General features: G+C 41.9%; 1 pseudogene; it reads left to right on the top strand.

The window, feature by feature from the left end:
• The first annotated feature begins 3452 nt into the window (after window positions 1-3452).
• LOC129042733 (small ribosomal subunit protein eS24-like) lies at window positions 3453-20936 on the top strand (annotated as a pseudogene).
• Window positions 20937-21691: the final 755 nt, after the last annotated feature.

The raw sequence follows: 21691 nt of genomic DNA, 5'->3' as shown, positions 1-21691 counted from the left end.
AAACAACAAGCAAACAAGCAAAAACAATGATAAAAGCTCACCTTTACTGAGCACACACTATCTCAGTCCATCCCTACATTAGCCCTTGATTTCACCAGTAGGGAAGCTGGGACACAGAGTAGTTACGTGGGATGCCCAAGGTGGGACCACTCGTGTGAAGTTTCCACACCCTAATGTGAGACCCTCCATGACCTAGCCCCTCTCTTTCTCCAGCCTCGTTTCCCGATTCTCTCGCTTGCCCTGCTGGCTTCAGCCATACAAACTTCTAGAAAGTCCCTTAAATCTGGCTGAGCACAGTGGCTCACACCTGTAATCCCAGTACTTTGGGATGCTGAGGCGGGTGGATCACGTGAGATCAGGAGTTCGAGACCAGCCTGGTCAACATGGTGAAACCTTATCTCTACTAAATATCCAAAAATTAGCCAGGTGTGGTGGAGGGCACCTGTAATCCCAGCTACTCCGGAGACTGAGGCAGGAAAATCGCTTGAACTCAGGAGGCAGAGGTTGCAGTGAGCCAAGATCACACCACTCCACTCCAGCCTGGGCGTCAAGAGTGAAAGTCTGCCTCAAAAAAAAAAGTCCCTTAAATCTGCTGTATGCCCATCAACCTCAGGGACTTCACTATGTTGTTCCTCACCCCGAAATGCTGTTCGTCATTTCTCCACCTAGCGAACTCATCCCACCCCCTAGGCCTCTCCTGAAGTGTCATCTCTTCAAGGAAGATTTTACCTTTTTAATGTAACTATTAAAATATAATTCAGGTACCATATGATTTGCCCATTTAAAGTGAACAAATCAATGGTTTCAGTGCATTCACAGAGCTCGGCAACCACCATTATCAATTTTAAACATTTTCATCACCCCAAGAAGAAACCCTGTATCCATTAGCAGGTACCTGCCACTTCCTCTTCCCACTAAGCCGTGACAATCTACTTTTTTGAGATAGAGTCTCTGTCACAGGCTGGAGTGCAGTGGTACAATCTCGGCTCACAGCAACCTCCACCTCACGGGTTCAAGCAATTCTCCTGCCTCCTGAGTAGCTGGGATTACAGGCATGTGCCACCACGCCCATCTAATTTTGTATTTTTAGTAGAGACACGGTTTCTGTCTTCATAGATTTGTGTGTTCTGGACATTTCATATAAATGAAATCTTATGTGACCTTTTTTGACTGGTTTCTTCCACTTAGCATAATATTCTCATGATTCATCCATGTTGTAGCATGTGTTAGTACTTCATTCCTTTTGATGACTGAATAATAATCCATTGCATGGTCAAACCATGTTCTATTTCTCCACTCATCAGTAGACAAGCATTTGTGTTGTTTGCACTTTGGCGCTATTATGAAAATGCTGCTATGAGGATTTGTGTGCAAGTTTCTGCACGGACATATATTTTCATTTCTTTCATAAACTGGAGTGGAAGTGCTGGGTCATAGAACTCTGCCATTTAAGCTTTTGAAGAAGTGCCAGACTGGGTAAGAAAGAATGCCTTTCCTCACCAAGTGAGACTGAGCTCCCTCTCTCCATTTATACGTTCTCTTTATGCCCTTTGCTTCTCTTTCAGAGCAATTCACGCTGACCTGGGTCACCCTCAACTTAAGGCTCACAAATCCCCTAGACCCTCAGGGTCTACACTTAATGTGATGAAATATGATGCCAGCCACATATTTACTTTTGCATTTTGTAATAACCGCATTTTAAAAGGTAAAACAAAAGAAGTGAAGGTAATTGGAATAATATCACAGATTAAAACAAATCTATCCAAAATACCAGGTCTACATGTACAAAATATTTTAACATTAACAAAATACTTTGCTGTCTTTTTATATTAACGCTTCACAATCTAATGTGTAGTTGACACTTCTCATACATCTCAGTATGATGGTAGCATGCCATATGGGGGACCTTCCCATGATGCCAATGATAGGCCCTCCTTCTCCTGGGATGACTCCAGTGGGACCTGCTCCTGGAATGAGGCCGCCAATGGGAGGCCACATGCCCATGATGCCTGGGTGCCCAATGAAGAGACTTCCTGCCCGTCTCATGATGGTGCCCAGTCAGCCCAGAATGACTCGACGAGACAGATAAGGATAGAGTGGAGGCCTCATTACATCAGTGTTGTTTTTTGTTGTTGTTATTGTTGTGTTTTTTTGTTTTGTTTTGTTTTTGAGACAGAGTCTTCCTCTGTTGCCCAGGCTGGAGGGCAGTGGCACGATCTCAGCTCACTGAAACCTCCACTTCCTGGGTTCAAGTGATTCCCCTGCCTCAGCCTCCTGAGTAGCTGGGACTACAGGCGTGCGCACCATGCCTGGCTAATTTTTTTTTTTATTTTAGTAGAGACAGGGTTTCACCATGTTAGCCGGGATGGTCTCAATCTCCTGACCTCGTGACCCGCTTGCCTCAGCCTCAAAAGTGCTGGGATTACAGGCGTGAGTCATGCACCCAGCCTGTATGAGTTTTATATTTACCTGCTCCCTTCACCAGGAGATCATGCCGCTGTGATGCTGGCTTTTCTTAACAGCATAATGAAGACTTGCCCCATTGCCCTATCAAAGAGAATAGTTTTGGAGGGGAGAAGTGGGACCAAAAAGATGCAGTTTTCATTTGTATTGGGAAATGTGAAAATAAAATTGTCAACTCTTTAGTTAAAAACAAAAAAGAAAAGGAAACAAGATGTGGGGCTGCCACATGCAATACCGTGGATTACAAGGATCTTCTACTCTGGAGGAAAATATTGTCTTTGCTGAAGCCAGACCAATCTGACACAAAGACCTTTTGTTTTTTTAATGTGACTGTGTTTTATTTTACAATGTGTAATTCACTTTAGAAGGGCAAAGTACCTGTCTGGGGAAGACTATTTAATTTCCTGCATTTATTTAGAATGTTGGCTGATGTTATTATGAAGGGAAACAGCTGTAACAAGTGAGTGCCCCCCACATAGACACAGCTCATGAGTTCACAGGGCAAAGGAATTTAACAGCAGCCTCCTAATAGCTGGCCTTCTTTGTGGTATGGAAATAATTATCAGCATGTAAAAGACTATATATATATATTCATCAATTCTGACCCCTGCAAAATTCAAATCTACAATTGATTTGCTTCCTGGGCTCCTGAAAACAACTTAGTCAAAATTGTTCAGAAATAAAATCAGCCAATCGTTGCCCCTTGGGGACCCAGGACAAAGCAAGTCAGCCATGACCAATGTGGAGTCGGCCATACACAATTACATGCAGACATGCAGGACATCGAGTTCCTGCTATGGTCCCTCCCCAGTCAGGCCCCCATTGCCTGGGCTGCAGCCAGAAGCCTTCAGGCACAAGTGCATTCAACAAATACTTATTTAATTGTATTGGAGGTTAGAGGGTTGCGGTTGATGAAGGTATATTAATGGATCCATGTCCTCCCTGTATCCAAGATTCTGCCATTTGTCTCTGCAGTTCCTCCCACTGAAGAATCGGAGTATATTTCTCCAGCCCCTAATGTTGGGTTTAGTCATGTGTCTAGCTTTGGCCACTGGAATTTTAATCTGCATGACCAAAAACTTGGAAAGTGTGCATTCATTTGTGCTCGCTCACTCCTGCTATCACCATGAGAACAAGCCCAGGCCAGACTACTGCTTCCATCAGAAGGTAAGAGACACCAACAGCAAAGTCAAGCTTCCCAGACATGCTCATGTCAGATTAACCAATCCTCAGCTGACCCATACATCCATGAAAATAAACGATTGTTGTATTAAGCCACTGAGATTTGGAGTGATTTGTTATGCAACATTTTTTGACGACAACTAACTGATAAAATGGTCACCGTCCTTTATCTATGTAGAATTTAACCAATTTTTAATAGCTAGATGGAGATCTGCTAGTTGCCTTTATTTATAATGAATAAGACTGTAGGGCTAGTTTGGCCTGACACTACCAGTTACCTACCCAGAAATTCAGAAATATTTTCTTCTCCAACGTGCCCCAACCAACTTTTGTTTCTGTTTTTTTTGTTTGTTTTTGGGGTCTCCCTCTTTGCCTAGGGTAGAATACAAGTGGTACAGTCAGAGCTCACTGTAACCTCAAAATCCTGGGCTCATGTGATCTTCCCCTTCAGCCTCCTATGTAGCTAAGACTACAGACATGTGCCAGCATGCCTGGTTAATTTTTATATTCTTTGCAGGACAGTGTCTCACTATATTGCCCACGTTGGTTTCAAGCTCCTGACCTCAAGCAGTCCTCCTGCCTCATCCTCCCAAAGGGCTAGGATTATAGGCATGAGCCACCACACCCAGCCTCTTCTTCTTTTTAAATAGAAAGCCTATTTTATTCTAACAGTGGGTTGCTTTCTTTTTTTTTTTTTTTTAAGAAAAATTGGCCCAGCCCCAGGGAATAAATTGTGACTCTTCTAAACAGGGTTGGCAAACTATAGACCAAGGGCCAAATTTGGCCCTCTGACTGTTTGTATAAATTAAGTTTTATTGGAATAAAAACAGGTCCATTGATTTATGCATTGTCTACATATGCTTTTAGGCTACAATGGCACCACTGCGTCACTGCAACAGAGGTTATGTAGACCAACAGCCTAAAATATTACCGTTTGCCTTTTTATGGAAAAAGTTTGCCATTCCCTAGTCCAAGGTTTAGATTCTGAGCTCATCATTTTAGCCTACCCCCACTTACCAGTGACTGACTCAAAACAAGTCTGTGATTCTATTCTGACTGTTCTACTGAGGGAATTCCCCCTTCTTCTCATGCAGAGCTGATGAGGGTAAGTTGTATTAATAGGACATATGCTCAGGTTTTCTGAAAAATACTTTCTTCTAGAAATGCGTAGGAGTATGCTGGTGCCTGAATGTACCATCTGGGGGCCTGCAGATTGACTCATCCTGCCTCCAGGGCTAGTGTTCACACTTACTACTGAGAGGCCTGAGGAAACGCCTGCCTACCCACCACCAGAACCTGCACACATCACCTGGAGAACTAGAGATCAGACTGCCACACACACCACCCAGGAGCCCAGTGGTGCACCTGGCCACCTGGCCCAGTGCTGCCACTGCCAGCAACCAAAGAAGCCACCTGGAGGCCCAGGGATTGGTCCACACAGAGAGGCTATCATCAGTGCCCACATACACTGCCCATGGTCCTTAGTATTGACACACCTGGTCCACCACCACAACCACTGATGCTGAAGGACAAGACTTTCTGGCATCCCCATCCTCAGTAAAGCCTCACCACAGCCTCTAATAACAACTGCAGTCTGGCCAGGCATGGTGGCTCATGCCTGTAATCACAGCACTTTGAGAGGCCGAGGCAGGTAGATCATGAAGTCAGGAGTTCAAGACCAGCCTGACCAACATAGTGAAACCTCGTCTCTACTAAAAATACAAAAATTAGCTGGGCATGGTTGCACATGCCTATAGTCCCAGCTACTCAGGAGGCTGAGGCAGGAGAATTGCTTGAACCTGGGAAGCAGAGGTTGAAGTGAACTGTGATTGTGTCACTGCACTCCAGCCTGGTGACAGAGCTAGACTCCATCTCAACAACCACACACACACAGAAAAAAAAAAAACAAAAAAAACCCACTGCAGTCTAAGCCACTGATTGACTCACAGATACCACTCATGCCAATTACAGCTGAAGGAATCATATGCAGAATATACCACTGTACCCACCCAGAATCAAAGCCAAAGTGTGATATCCAATGAACATTGTAGATACAGCTATAAGAAAAGGTCTTTCCAATATAAAAGCCAATCCATATAATTGAAAGAAATGACTGTTATGTCAGAGGCACAGATAGTCACATAACGATGCAAGAAATATGAAAAAGGAAACATGACATCTCCAAAGAAACACAATAATTCTCCAGCAACAGATTCCAATGAAAAGAAAATCTGTGAAATGCCTGAAAAACATGCAGAATAATGTTATTAAAGAAACTCAGGGAGATACAAGGGAACACAGATAATGAATACAAAAAAATCAGGAAAACAATTCATGATCTGAATGAGAGATTCAACAGAGAGAGACAGCATAACAAAGAACCAAACACAAATCCTGGAAGAGAATAAATCATTGAAAGAAATACAAAAGATAATTGACAGCTTTAACAATAGACTAGATCAAGCAAAACAAAGAATTTCTGAACCTGAAGACTAGTCTTTTAAGATAATCCAGTCAGACGAAAAGAAAGAAAAAAGAATGAAACAAGGCTACATGACATAACCTTGTTTCATGTAGCCTTGTTTCATTCTTTTTTTATGAAGCTTGTTTCAAGCCTTCATAGCCTTGTTTCACCTATGGGACACATAGGTGACCAAAAACTGAAATTCTGGGAGTTCTGGATTGAGGTGAGATGGATAAAGGCATAGAAAACCTATTTAATGAAATAATAACCGAAAACTTCCTGAAAGCTTCCAAATACAGGAAGCTCAAAGATTACCAAATTAATACAACTCAAAAAGGTCTTCTCCAAGGCACATTATGGTAAAATTGTCAAAAGAGAAGGAGAAAATGCTAAAAATAGCAAGAGAAAAGCATCAAGCCACTTATAAGAGAATCTCCATCAGGCTAACAGGGGATTTCTCAGCAGAAACCTTACAGGCTAGGAGAAAACGGGATGTATACTACAAGTAAAAAAAAAAAAAAAAAAAAAAAATCCAAAAATACTATACCCAGCAAAGCTATCCTTCACACATGAAGGAGCCTGGTACAGTGGCTCACATCTGCAATTCCAGAGACTCAGAAGGCTGAGGCAGGAGGTTCATTTGAGCCCAGGAGTTCGAGGCTGCAGTGAGCTATGATCATGCCACTGTACTCCAGCCTGGGTGAGAGAGTGAGACTCCATTGCTAAAAAAAAAAATAAAAATAATAGAGAAAAAAGTATTTCCCAGATAAGCAAAAGACTGTTTGTTTGTGTCTTGTTTGTTGTGGTCCTACAAGAAATGCTTAAGGGAGTCCTACACTGGGAAGCAAAAGAACAATATCTACCATCATGAAAATACATGAAAGTATAAAACTCATGGTAGCGCAGACACACAAAGAAGAAAAGATTCAAACATCACCACTAAAGAAAACCACCAAACTGCAACCATAAATAATGAGAGAAAAAAGGAACAAAGTTGTATTAGTCTGTTTTCACACTGCTGATAAAGACATACTTGACTGAGACTGGGCAATTTACAAAAGAAAGAGGTTTAATGGACTTACACTTCCACATAGCTGAGGAAGCCTCACAATCACGTTGGAAGGCAAGAAGAAGCAAGTCATGTCACACATGGATGGCAGCAGGCAAAGAGAGAACTTCTGCAGAGAAACTACCCTTTTTAAAACCATCAGACCCTGTGAGACGTATTCACTATCATGAGAACAGCATGGGAAAGACCCACCCCCATGACTCAATTACTTCCCACCAGGTCCCTCCCACAACATATGGGAATTCAAGATGAGATTTGGGTGGGGACATAACCAAACCATATCATTCTGCCCCTGTCCCTTCCCAAATCTCATATCCTCACATTTCAAAACCAATCATGCCTTCCCAACAGTCCCCCAAAGTCTTAACTAAGTTCAGCATTAACTCAAAAGTCCACAGTCCAAAGTCTCATGTGAGACAAGGTAAATCCCTTCTGTCTATGAGCATGTAAAATCAAAAACAAGTTAGTTACTTCCTAGATACAATGGGGGTATAGGCATTAGGTAAACACAGTCATTCCAAATGGCAGAAAATTGCCAAAACAAAGGGGCTGCAGGCCCCATGCAAGCCCAAAATCCAGTGGGACAGTCAAATCTCAAAGCTTCAAAATGATCTCCTTTGACTCCATGTCTCACATGAAGGTCATGCTGATATAAGTGGTGGGCTCCCGTGGCCTTGGGAGAAAAAAGGCCACAGCTCCACTCCTGTGGCTTTGTAGGGTATAACCCCCCTCCTGGCTCCTTTCATTGGCTGGCATTGAGTGTCTGCAGGTTTTCCAGGCACACAGTGCAAGCTGTCAGTGAATCCACCATTCTGGGGTCTGGAGGATGGTGGCCCTCTTCTCACAGCTCCACTAGTTGGCGCTGCAGTAGGGACTCTGTATGGGGGTTCCCGACCCCACATTTCCCTTCCACACTGCCCTAGTAGAGGTTCTCCATGAGTGCCCTGCCCCTGCAGCAAACTCCTGCCTGGACATCGAGGCATTTCAATACATCTTCTGAAATCTAGGCAGCAGTTCCCAAACCTCAATTTTTGACTTCTGTGCACCTATAGGCTCAACACTATGTGGAAGCTGCTAAGGCTTGGGGCTTGCAACCTCTGAAGCTACAGCCCACGTTGTACCTTGGTTCCTTTTAGCTGCAGCTGGAGTGACTAGGACTCAGGGACCCTCGGCTGCTCACAGCAGAAGGGCCCTGGGTCCAGCCCACAAAACCATCTTTTCTTCCTAGGCCTCTGGGCCTTTGATGGGAGAGGCTGCCATGAAGACCTGTGACATGCCCTGGAGACATTTTCCCCATTGTCTTGGGGATTCACATTTGACTCCTTGTTACTTAAACTTCTGCAGCCAGATCGAATATTTCTTGAGAAAATGGGATTTTCTTTTCTATTGCATTGTCAGGCTGTGAATTTTCCAAACTTTCATGCTCTGCTTCCTGTGTAAAACTGAGGGCCTTTAACAGCACCCAAGTCATCTCTTGAATGCTTTGTTGCTTAGAAATTTCTTCTACCAGATACCCTAAATGATCTCAAGTTCAAAATTCCACAAATCTCTACAGCAGGGGCAAAAAGCCACGAGTCTCTTTACTAAAACATAACAGGAGTCACCATTGTGCCAGTTCCCAACAAGTTCCTCATTTCCATCTGAGACAACCTAAGCCTAGACTTTATTGTCCATATAACCATCAGCATTTTGTGCAAGTCTCTGGGAAATCTCTTCCAAATTTTCCCACATTTTCCTGTCTCCTTCTGAGCCCTCCAAACTGTTCCAACCTCTGCCTGTTTCCCAGTTCCAAAGTCACTTCCACATATTCAGCTATCTTTTAGCAACACCCCACTTCTGGTACCAATTTACTGTATTGGTCTGTTTTCACACAGCTGAAAAAGACACATTCAAGACTGGGAAATTTACAAAAGAAAGAGGTCTAATGGTCTTACAGTTCTACATTTCTGGGGAGGCTTCAAAATCATTGCAGAAGTCAAGGAGAGACAAGTCACATCTTACAGGGATGGCAGCAGGCAAAGAGAGAGCTTGAGCAGGGAAACTCCTTCTTCTAAAACCATCAGATCTCACGAGACTTACTCACTATCAAAAGAATAGCATGGGAAATACCTGCCTCCATGATTCAACTATTTCCCACTGGGTCCCTCCCACAACACATGGGAATTCAAGATGAGATCTGAGTGGGGACACAGCCAAACCATATCAAAAGGATATAGAAAATAACCAGAAAACAATGAATAAAATGACAGGAATAAGTCCTCACCTATCAATAATAACTTCGAATATGGGTTAAATTACCTGCCTAAAAGATAGAGACAGGCTTAATGGATAAAAAATGACCCAACAACGTCTACAAGAAACTGACTTCACTTTTAAAGACACACACACAGACTGAAAGTGAAGGGATTGAAAAAGATATACCACACAAACAGAAATCAAAAGTAATCAGGAGTAGCTAAACTTACATCAGATAAAACAGACTTTAAGCAAAAAACTGTAAGAAGGTCATTATATGGTAATAAAGGGATCAATTCACAACAAAGTGTAACAATTCTAAATATGCATGCAACCAACACAAGCTCATCCAGACACACATAGCAAATATTATTAAATCTACAGGGAGAGATAGAGTCCAATACAATGATAGTTGAGAACTTCAATATCCTACTCTCAGCATTGGACAGTTCATCTAGACATAAAATCAAGAAAGAAACATTAGATTTAAGCTGCACTTTAGACCAAATGGACCTAACAGATATTTTCAGAATATTTCATCCAGCAGCAGCAGAATATGCAATCATCTCATCAACACATGGAACATTCTCCAGGATAGACCATATGTTAGGACACAGAACAAGGCTCAACAAAATTTTAAAAATTAAAATCATATCAAGTATCTTCTCAGACCACAATGGAATGAAACTTAAAATCAATAAGAAGAAGAAATTTGGAAACTGTACAAATACATGGACATTAAACATGCTATTGAATGATCATTGGGTCAATGAAGAAATTAAGATGGACCTCAAAAATGTTTTTTAAACAGAAAATGGAAACACATCTTGCAAAACCTATGGGATACAGCAAAAGCAGTACTAAGAAGAAAGTTTATAGCATTAAATTCCTACAACAAAAAAGTAGAAAGATTTCAAATAAACAACCTAATGATGCACCTCAAGGAACTCAGAAAGCAAGAACAAACCAAACACAAAATTAGTAGAAAGAAAAAATAAATAACATAGCAGAAACAAATGCAACAGGGATAAAAAAGAAATGCAAAGAATCAACAAGATAAAAGTTGGTTTTTTGAAAAGTTAAGCAAAATTGATAAACCACTAGTGAGGCTAACCAAAAAAAAAAAAAAAGGAGATCCAAATAAATACAATCAGAAATGAAAAAGGAGACATTACAACTGTTACCAAAGAAATAAAAAGGATCATTAGAGGCTACTATGAACAACCATATGCTAACAAATTGGAAAACCTAGAGGAAAGGGATAAATTCCCAGACATACACAGCCTACAAAGATTGAACTAGGAAGAAACAGAAAACCTGAACTGACCCAAAATGAATAGCAGATTTGAATCAGTAACAAAAAGTCTCCCAAAAGAGAAAGGCCCTAGACTAGAGTTTTATGCTGATTTCTACCAAATTTATAAAGAAAAACGAACACCAATTCTTCTCAAACTATTCCCAAAAATTGAAGAGGGGGGAATTCTTCCTAACTCATTGTATAAGGCCAGCATTACCCTGATATACAATCAAGACAAGGTCACAACAAAAAGAGGAAACTACAGGCCAATATTCCTAATGAACATAGATGGAAAAATTCTCAGCATAATTCTACCAAGCGAAATCGAATGATGAATGAAAAAGATAATATACCATGATTAAGAGGGATTTATCCCAGCAATGCAAAGATGGCTCAACATACACAAATCAATACATGTGATACATCACATCAACAAGCTGAATGGCAAAAACTATCTGATCATCTCAGCAGATGCAGAAAAATCCCTCAGTAAATCTTACCATTCCTTCATGATGAAAACTCTCAACAAATTATGTATAGAAGGAACACTTCAACATAAGAAAAGGCATATATGACAAATCTACAGCTAACATCCTACTCACTGGGAAAAATTGAAAAGCCTTTCCTCTAAGAACTGGAACAAGACAAGGATGCCCACTTTCACTACTCTTATTCAACACAGTATGGGACATCCAAGCCAGAGTAATCAGACAAGATAAAGAAATAAAAGGCATCCAAAATGGACAAGAGGAAGTCAAATTGTCTCACTTTGCAGATGACATAATCTTATACTTGTAAACAGAAAAACCTAAAGACTCCACCAAAAAACTCTTAAAATGGATAAATTAGGCTGGGCGTGGTAGCTCATGCCTGTAATCCCACCACTTTTGGAGGCCAAGGTGGGTGGATCACATGAGGTTGTGTGTTTGAGACCAGCCAGGCCAACAAGGTGAAACCCTGTCTCTACTAAAAATACAATTAGCCAGGCATGGTGGTAGGTGCCTGTAATCCCAGCTACTTGGGAGGTTGAAGCAGGAGAATCCCTTGAACCCGAGAGGTGGAGGTTGCAGTGAGCCAAGATTGCACCATTGCACTCCAGCCTGGGCAACAGAGTGAGACTCTATCTCAAAAAATAAAAAATAAAAAATAAAAAATAAAAAATAAATTAAAAAACGGATGTATAATTCAGTAAAGCTTCAGGACACAAAACCAACAGACAAAAATCAGTAATGTTTCTATATACCAGTAACAAACCAGCTAAAATAGAAATCAAGGAAGAAATTCTATTTAAAATAGCTACAGAAATAAAATACCTAGGAATAAACTTAACCAAGGATGGGGGGAAAAAAACCCAAAAAACCTCTACAATGAAAACCACAAAACACTGATAAAATAAATTGAGAAAGACACAAACAAATGGAAAGGCATCTCATGTTCATGGGTTTGAATAACTAATACTGTTAAAATGACCATACTACCCGAAGCAATCTAGAGATTCAGTATAATCCCTATCAATTATATTCTTCACAGAAACAGGAAAAAAAAAACCCTGAAATTCACATGGAACCACAGAAGACCCCAAATAGCCAAAGCAATACTGAGCAAAAAGAACAAAGCTAGAAGCCTCACACTACCTGATTTAAAAATATAATGCAAAGAGACCGGGCGCTGTGGCTCAAGCCTATAATCGCATCACTTTGGGAGGCCGATGTGGGCAGATCACAAGGTGAGGATTTCGAGACCAGCCTGGCTAACATGGTGAAACCCTGTCTCTAATAAAAAAATACAAAAATTAGCCAGGCTTGGGTGCAGGTGCATATAATCCCAGCTACTCGGGAGGCTGAGGCAGGAGAGTAATTTGAACCTGGGAGGCAGAGGTTGCAGTGAGCCAAGATTGTGCCACTGCACTCCAGCTTGGGTGACAGAGCAAGACTTCATCTCAAAAAAAAAAAAAAAATACTATGGGTACTTGGCAAGAACAAAGAGGGAGAGAGGCAGAAATGCTGCCATGAGGACACATTGATTGGTCTTTAGTACACAGGCCTCCTAATGCAAACGGTCTCTAAATGACTTCATCAGTTGCTCAAAAAAAAATCCCCCTCTGCTCCACTCGTAGCAGAAGAAATGTGGATTGGACTTGGAGAGCCACGGCAAGACTGACTGCTAAACTTTATGAATGATGAGGAGAGTTGCACGTATAATCTTGACTGTACTAGATTTTTTTATTTTATCCACTGTCTTTGAAAACCTAAATCTTGACTAAGAACTCACTTTCCTGTACTTGTTGTTGACTCTAAGTAAATTGCCAATTCCACATAGTCCAAAGATGATGTGCTGAAAAATCTCTCAAAAGAAAAATGCTAAGAATACAGGGGCATAGTTATACGGCAAATTTTGCAGAATTAACACAAATTGCACTTGTAGGTATGAAGCACAAAACATTTTCATGGGTAAAGAAAAAAGTGTTCTTCATTCTAGTAGAGGCTGCAGGATGAAGCCGATCAAGGTGCTTGCCCAGCCAGACCTTGGGCTCTTACCAACTTTGTGTTAGAGTCAACTCGGATGGAGTCTGTATCTCAGTCATCTTTTTTTTTTTGACATGGAATCTCGGTCTGTCTCCCAGGCTGGAATGCAGCGGTGTGATCTCAGCTCACTGCAACATCTGCCTCCTGGGTTCAAGCGATTCTCCTGCCTCAGCTTCACAAGTAGCTGGGACTACATGTGCGTGCCACCATGCCCGGTTAATTTTTGTATTTTTAGTACAGATGTTTCATCATGTTGGCCAGGCTGTGCTCAAATTCCTGACCTCAAGTGATCCGCCTGTCTTGGCCTCCCAAAGTGCTGGGATTACAGGAATGAGTCACCTTGTCCGACCTCAGTCATCTTTTCATCCTCCACACCTGGCAAGTTCTAGACACACTGTGGTTCCATACAAGTTTGTTGAATAAACAGGAGACAGAAAGTGGAAACTCTGGAAGTAGAGAAGGTTCCAGAAATTGTGCATACTTCCCAGAGACTGTGGCCAAATTCCTCAGTCCTGCCAGAGATTCTCTATCTCAACTCAAACCTTATGTGGGGGCCCAGGCGCAGTGGCTCACACCTGTAATCCCAGCACTTTAGGAGGCTGAGGTGGGCAGATCACTTGAGGCCAGGAGTTTGAGACCAGCCTGGCCAACATGGTGAAACCCTGTCTCCACTAAAAATACAAAAATTAGCCAGGCATGGTGGTATGCACCTGTAGTCCCAGCTACTCAGGGGGCTGAGGCACAAGCATTGCTTGAACCCAGGAGGCGGAGGTTGCAGTGAGTCAAGATTATGCCACTGTAATCTAGCCTGGGCAATGAAGCAAGACTGTCTCAAAAGAAAAAAAAAAAAACCCTTATGTGTGGACCTTGGTACAGAATTAATGTTTATATGGACAATATGTACATGGGTGTATGTTAAGAGCATGAGTCATCCACAAGATTTTAGCAAAGTCCATTTAGAAAGCTCAATGCTTTGGGCTTCCACTTGCCTTGCTGCCTCTGTCCTCAGAAAGAGGCTTCATCCTTCCATGTAATCAGCAAATTCTTTATGCAGAGATGTACACAACACACTCCTATCCTTGGCTAAGATGCCTTGAAGGGCTACTCTTGGTGGCCCCTGGTGCTCATTTCAGAGTAGTTCAAATTAAGTTGATCAGCTTTCATGCCAATCACTCTACAAATCACTCCTATTATGACCGATTTTCTAAATGCTCTATTGAATTATTACTTAAAGAAGTGTGCACATAGAAGAGGTCAACACGGTACTTTTCTTACAAACTGAACACACTGGCCAGGCGCAGTGGCTCATGCCTGTCATCCTGGCACTTTGGGAGGCTGAGGTGAGCAGATTGCTTGAGCCCAGGAGGTCGAGACCAGCCTGAGCAACATAGTGAGAAGCCCCTCTCTACACAAAATAAATAAATACAAAAATTAGGCAACAGTGGTGGCACATGCCCGTAGTTCCAGCTACTCTGGAGGGCTGAGGTGCGAGGACTGCTTGAGCCCAGGAGGCAGAGGCTGCAGTGAGCCATGATGGTGCCACTGTGCTCCAGCCTGGGTGACAGAGCAAGATCCTGCCTCAAAAACAAACAAACAAAAAAACAAAAACAAAAAAAAACACATCTCCATTTTACCGACATACGATTCAAGAAACAAAATATTACAGCCCCTTCCAGGATATTCCTGGGGTCTCTTCCATCTCTACTAATCCCTGACTACCAAAAGCCTCCATCTATTTCACATGACATTGTGCTTTATGAGAGCAGCAGTTCTCAGATGGGGGTTATTTTGCCCCCTAGGGACATTAGGCCATATCTGGAGACACTGGGGGTTGTCTCTACTTGGGGGGAGTTGTGTTACTGCATCCAGTGAGTCCTGGGATTCAGGGATGCCCCTCAACATCCTAAAATGCACAGGGAACCCCCACACATACAACAGAGAAATTGCTGAGCCGAAATGTCAGCAGCGTCACAGCTGAAACCCTGACATACACAGAATCACACAGTATCTGCTCTTTCTTGCTCAGGATCCCTTTCATTCTAAACATTTCATGGGAAACAGAAATGTCATTTGGAGGCAGGTAGAGTCCAAAACAAAGAAAATCCAGGGTTTTTTTTTTAATCAGCCTGGTGCCTTTAGAGCTAGGATTTGGTTTCTATTCTTTCTGTCTCATTTTCAAGTGATTTTTCTTCAAATGGCATCTGCTGGGCTCAAGACCTGGAGATCCCCACAAAGTTGAGATTCACATGGGAATTTTGTGCACACCCACACAGGTATACACTGCCATTTATATGCAGACATCCACCCACAGGTACACACATCTGGAGACCAAGACAGAAAGCAAACTCCATCATAAAAGCACAGTCCCCCAAACAGGAGAAATGCACCATTCACTCCAGGGAGATACCTATTTGTTTAATTCAACCTCTGATAGTCAGGCTGTTGCCAAGCCCAGCTCTGAAAGTCTTCACCTCTAGGAAAGAGAGATGGATTTTTTCTTTACTCAAGAATATAGATCTTAAAAAAAACAAACAAACACTTCTGCAACTCAAAGCAGACTCTACCTCCTGAGCTACACATATTGATCAGCATTTTACTGTGAATTTTCTTTTATTTGAACTGGAGAAAAATATAACCTAATTATGTTCTTAGTGACAGCTTGGAATAAGTCACACTAAATCCAATTCTCTGGGTTCTCGTGATTAAGGTGTTTAATTTGGAGGAAAGCAAAGCAAAAGCATTGGTCGTGTTTTAAGATAATTAGTAAAGAATATATCTAAGGGGTTCAAGTATCACTGTAGCAAGAAGCTCATTCTGCAGTAAAAGGGGGATTCTGCCACTAGGATTGAGTTAGGGTGGTTCATGGCTGCACTGTTTTATCAATGTCTCTTCAAGAGTCCATGGAATGTTGAATGGGAAAGACTGAAATAGTCCAAGTCTTGGCTAAGCTTCTATGAGAGGGTGTTAGGAGCTGATAAAATAATCTGGTCTTTACAGACATCCCACACTGTAGTTCTCTAAGCTACAGATTCTCAGATTTTTCTATATTATAAACCAGTAAAAATATATTTTTAATTTGTGAACCAACATAAGGTTGCTATTTTTTTTCTTTTTGGGAAGAAGGAATTTATTAAACTACCAGTTACACACACACACACACACACACACACACACACACACACACACAGAAATTCCACCATGATTGGTCAGAATATGTTAGGTTTTGCTGCAATAACAAACAACTCCTAAATCTTAGTAACTTCAAACATCAGAAGTTGTTTTTCTCACTCATGCTACATCTGCAGAGAGGTGTGGGGTGCTCTGTTTTCCATCAAACTTGCCCTAAGACTAAGGCTAATGGGGGTTGCATTACCTCAAGTATCACCAACCAGGGAACAGAGGCAGAAGAAAGCTAGAGAGCCTTGTACTAAGAATTAAATGCTCCAGGCTAGAAGTCTCACACTGCACCTCTGACCCCAGCCTCTTGGCCAGTACTAGCTACATCCCCTCCCCTACCACAGGGCAATGCATGAAGACAGGAGAACTGGATACATTACAAATTTCTACCCCATGGCTTTTCATAAAAGAGAAAAAAATGCAAATAGAAAAATGTTTTAATAGAATAGAATATATACATTTTTAGAATAAAGAATGATCCTCCCAAAAGGACAGCTAGTGGTCTTTCACCAATGGGCACATTTCTATGACATTTTCTCTGTTTTTCCATTTTATCCTCGACCTATGAACATTTTATACAGATGGTCCAAAGAACACCATTTGGGGACTACTGCTCTAATCAGGTGATGAAAACGGCTCCAAGAACAGAGCACAGTCTCCTTAGCAAAGACCCAGCAGGGCCAGGGTGACCACGTTCTCACCGTCAATGTGCAGACATCCCCCTGCAGCATCCTCACATCCCAACATCAAACAGTGGCTCTTTGAGGATTGATTCTAATGCCCTTTGATCTTCATAATCACTGTAAAGCTCTCTGGCCCCAAGATCTAACATCACCACTCTAGCTACATCCTGCAACTGTTCACTCCTCCTGCCTCCTCATCTCTCTAAACTTCTCTTCACAACCTCAGGTTTCCTTCTTGCTTTACCTTCCTGCTCAGCCTGGACCTTACAGTCACCTTCTTCTTGTAATGTGCTCCTAAACTCGTTCTTCCCTGCCTTCAACCACACACACCTGGAAAGTCTCCATACCCCATTGATCACTTGCCTTGCAACTGCCCAAGGGCTGCTGAATGATACTGGAAAGAATCACAACATGGATCTGGTAGTTCCACTAAATAATCTCACCATCCAACTCTAGGGTAGACTTCACTTCTGTTCAGCAATATTTTTAAGCATCAAAAATAAATTCCAAACCATATTTGCCAGAACAATTGACTTTAAACCTCTTCTGTATCTCAAAGCCCCCCAAACCCATCCCTACGGGTTTCAGAGCCCAGAGTTGAGTTCTCTCAACTCACTTCCATCTCACCCCTAGATCACTGTGTCTTGAACCTCTTCCTCTGCCTTTCCCATCTTATAAGGAGAAGCATCCTTCTCCTTTCCCAAGCTACCTTCTCCACTTGTGCCTCATTTGAGACCTCCCTTTATCACCCGTTCCCTTGGAACTCCCCTGACTCACCACCTTCACTTGTCATTTCACTCATAAATATTTTGCACCATGTATGTGCCAGGCATTTAACATATAATCATGCTTAAGTCTCCATACACTAACAAGAAAAACCTTGATTATCCCTGCTATGCCCTCAAGTCATTACCCTCCCTGCTCCCTTCCTGTGTTCCCAAACTTCGTTGATCTTCATCAATCCCTCTGGTGCAGATGACTCCGAAGTTTGCATCCTATTAGGTTGGTGCAAAAGTAATTACGGATTTTGCTATTAAAAGTAATGGCAAAAAGAGCAATTATTTTTGTACCAGCCTAGTATCTTTTCTCCTTCTACCAAACTTTGTCCCTGAGCCATCTCATCACCTATAACTACCTCCTCCATGCAGTTGATTCCCAGATCTGTATTATTCTACTGAAAGTCCACTCCCCAACTTCCTTGGCTAGAATAGCAGAAGGCCAATTAGAATTCGTGCTACCACTTTACCACCACCACCACCACCACCACCACCACCACCGTCGCCCTGCCATTGTTAGCAAAACCATCTCTTGTGTGGAGCTCAATGGTTTGTAATCCCCCACTCCCCAGAAAGATAACTTTAGACTCAGCCTACAAGTAAAGATCCTCCGGATATGGCCTCTACTACCCTCCAACCCATGTCCCCAGTGCATCCCTTTGATGCCCCCTTCAGTGGAGTTAAAATGGAGTGAGTGTTTTTCTTTTCACATACTCCTGGTGTTCTTCCACAAATACAATTTTCACCTCTTGAATATTTTCAAGGATTCTCCTTGCCACACACAGTGAAATCCAAACTCCCCATCAGGACGCCAGTCTTCCCAAACCCTCTTTGCACTTTTCTGCCTCCATGCTTTTCCTTGGGTCGTCCTCTTCTCTAATATAACCTTGTACATTACTCTAGCTTCTCCGGAAAAAGAGCAGAGAGATAGAGGTAGAGCTATACACATAGAGAGAGACAGATTGGTTAGTTGTAAGGGATGGCTCACATTGTTATGGAGGCTAAGGAGTCCTGGAGTCTGCAGCCAGCAAGCTGGAGACCCAGGACAGCCATTGATATAGTTCCAACTCGAGTCCACATCTAAAGTCAGGAGAAGATTGATGTCCCAGCTCAAATATAATCAGGTAAAGACAGCAAATTCTCTGTGACTACCTTTTTGTTTTGTTCAGGCCTTCAGTGGATTGGATGAGGCTCACCCACATTGGGGAGGACAATCTGCTTTATTTGGTCTACCAATTAAATGTTATCCTCATCCAGAATACCTCAGAGACACACCCAGAATAATGTGTATTCAAATACCTGGGCACCCCACAACCCAGTCAAATTGATAGATAACATCAACCATCATGTCTTGCTTCTACTCTCTCCCCATTACTGCATATCCAAATCCTTCCCTTATTTTAAGGCTTAGTTCAAATGTTACCTCTTAACTAAGCCTTCCCTGCCAACCCCAAATATTAATAGAATTGCTTTTTCCCTTCTCTGATGTCTCAAACTACGTTGTGTGTTTCTCTTTTACTGTATTTATTACAAACTCCCTTATAAATCAAGACAGTGATTCCCAGACAAATTATCAAAAGAGTATAAAAGCAGTCTTCTTTGAGTGTGAAATATCTCATGGAATATAGCACATGGCCTCTTCATGAAGAAACTACTGGGAGAGAAGAAGAGAAGATGGAAGAGGCCAGGGAAAGGGGGTTAGTAGAAAGCACAATGAGGCTGGGCTCATACGGTGGCTCACACCTCTAATCCCAGCACTTTGGGAGGCTAAAGCCGGTGGATCATGAGGTCAGGAGATCGAGACCATTCTGGCTAACACGGTGAAACCCTGTCTCTACTAAAAGTACAAAAAAGTTAGCCAGGCATGGAGGTGGGTGTCTGTAGTCCCAGCTACTCGGGAGGCTGAGGTAGGAGAATGTTGTGAACCCGGGAGGCAGAACTTGCAGTGAGCCAAGATCGCACCACTGCACTCAAGCCTGGGTGACACAGCAAGACTCCAACTCAAAAAAAAAAAAAAAAGATAGCACAATGAAATAAGTCAGTAGATGGGTTCCTATAATTTCTAAGGGAAATAGAGTATAATCCAAGAATTTTATAGCCAGCTAAATTATTGCCCAATCAAAATAGGCAAAAGACACTATCACATGTTCAAGAACTTACAGAATACAGTATTTCTGAGCTCTTTAAAAAAAAAATACTTCATAATAAAATTTAGTCAGCCAAGAAATTAAAAAACAAGCAGCTTGTGAATTGAATGACCATGACAAAAGGCTAGTGATGAGAGGTGAATCCATTTAAAAATAGGACTATGATTGCAGAACAGAATGAAAAGGTGGTCAACCTTAACAACATAAAACAACCTAAAAATAACTAATTTCCAGGGGTAAAGGGAGGGACTGCAGGAAATAGGAGTGGTAATGCCCTTTATTAAGTCAATTAATCAGCTCTAAAATTGAAACGTGGTTTTAAATATATAACTTCTTGTTTATTTTCCTCCCTAACTACCTGAGGATCAACCAGCATGATGAATGACACAGTAACTATCTGGATCCGGAAGTTCATGACAAATGGACCGCTCCAGAGGAAACAAATGGTCACCAATGTCCTTCACCCCGGGAAGGCAACAAAATGTACAAGACCACAGTGGATGTCATCTTCATATTAATACTTGGACTCAGAACCCATTTTGGTGGTGGTTAAACAATGGGCTTTGGCATGCTATCTGGTTCTTTGAATTATGCAAAGAAAAATGAACTCAAACATAGACTTGCAAGACACGGCTGGCATGAGAAGACGGCGACCTCAAGAAAACAGCAAAGGGAATGCAAGGGCAGAATGAAGTCAAGAGACTGCAAAGCCCAATGTCAGTTCTGGCAAAAAGCAAAAGGAGTAAAGATTTTGCAATGCCTTTATTTGCAGTGACTGTACAAATTTTTCATGAGATGGTCAATCAACTGTAAAGACTTCTACATATATATAAATCATCTTAATGTTTTTCATCATCTTTGATTTCTTAGATGTTCTAGAAACTGATTTTCGGTAAGAAAAAAACTACGTTTATCTGAGTTGACCAGTTCCTTCAGTTTCACTTCCATTTCTTTTTCTTCTGATAAATTTACACAGCATTCAATTTGCTACTTCTTGTTTTTAAGATCTCATTTTGTGTGATCAGAAGTGTCTGTTCATGTCTCTAGCCATCTTTGTGCATAGCGAGGAATGCTGTTCACTTAATATTAAGTAGGTTTATTTCTTGAGGTCGTGAGATTTGACGTGACTTCTCTCCCTTTTTGTACTTTTCAGTATCCATTAATTTTTTTGAGGCAATGTCACCAATGTCCTTCATATTAATATTTGGACTCAGAACCCATTTTGGTGGTGGTTAAACAATCATCACCCACATTGGAGTGCACTGGTACGATCTCAGCTCCCCAAACCTCCGCCTCCAAGGCTTAAGCGATTCTCCTGCCTCAGCCTTCCCCGGAGCTGGGATTACAGGCACGCACCACTACCGCCTGGCTAATTTTTGTATTTTTAGTAGAGATGGGGTTTCACCTTGTTGGCCAGGCTGGTCTTGAACTCCTGACCTCAAATGATTCACCCGCCTTGGCCTCCCAAAGTGCTAGGATTACAGGCGTGGGCCACCGCGCCCAGGCTTTTCTGTATTAAATTTTTTAAAACACAACATTTAAAATAATCAAGTCATTCTTTTTGAATCTACTTTGTATTATAGGTATCCAAATACTCACCTATTCTCTCTTATGTGATGACAAACTTGTTGAAATGTCATTTCATTTTGTGGCTCCAGCCCCAGGGATTCTGA

This window comes from Pongo pygmaeus, chromosome 7 (assembly GCF_028885625.2).
Source record: "Pongo pygmaeus isolate AG05252 chromosome 7, NHGRI_mPonPyg2-v2.0_pri, whole genome shotgun sequence".
Lineage (NCBI taxonomy): Eukaryota > Metazoa > Chordata > Mammalia > Primates > Hominidae > Pongo > Pongo pygmaeus.
The sequence above is the reverse complement of the archived record's forward strand: the minus strand, read 5'-3'. Positions and strand labels throughout refer to the sequence as shown.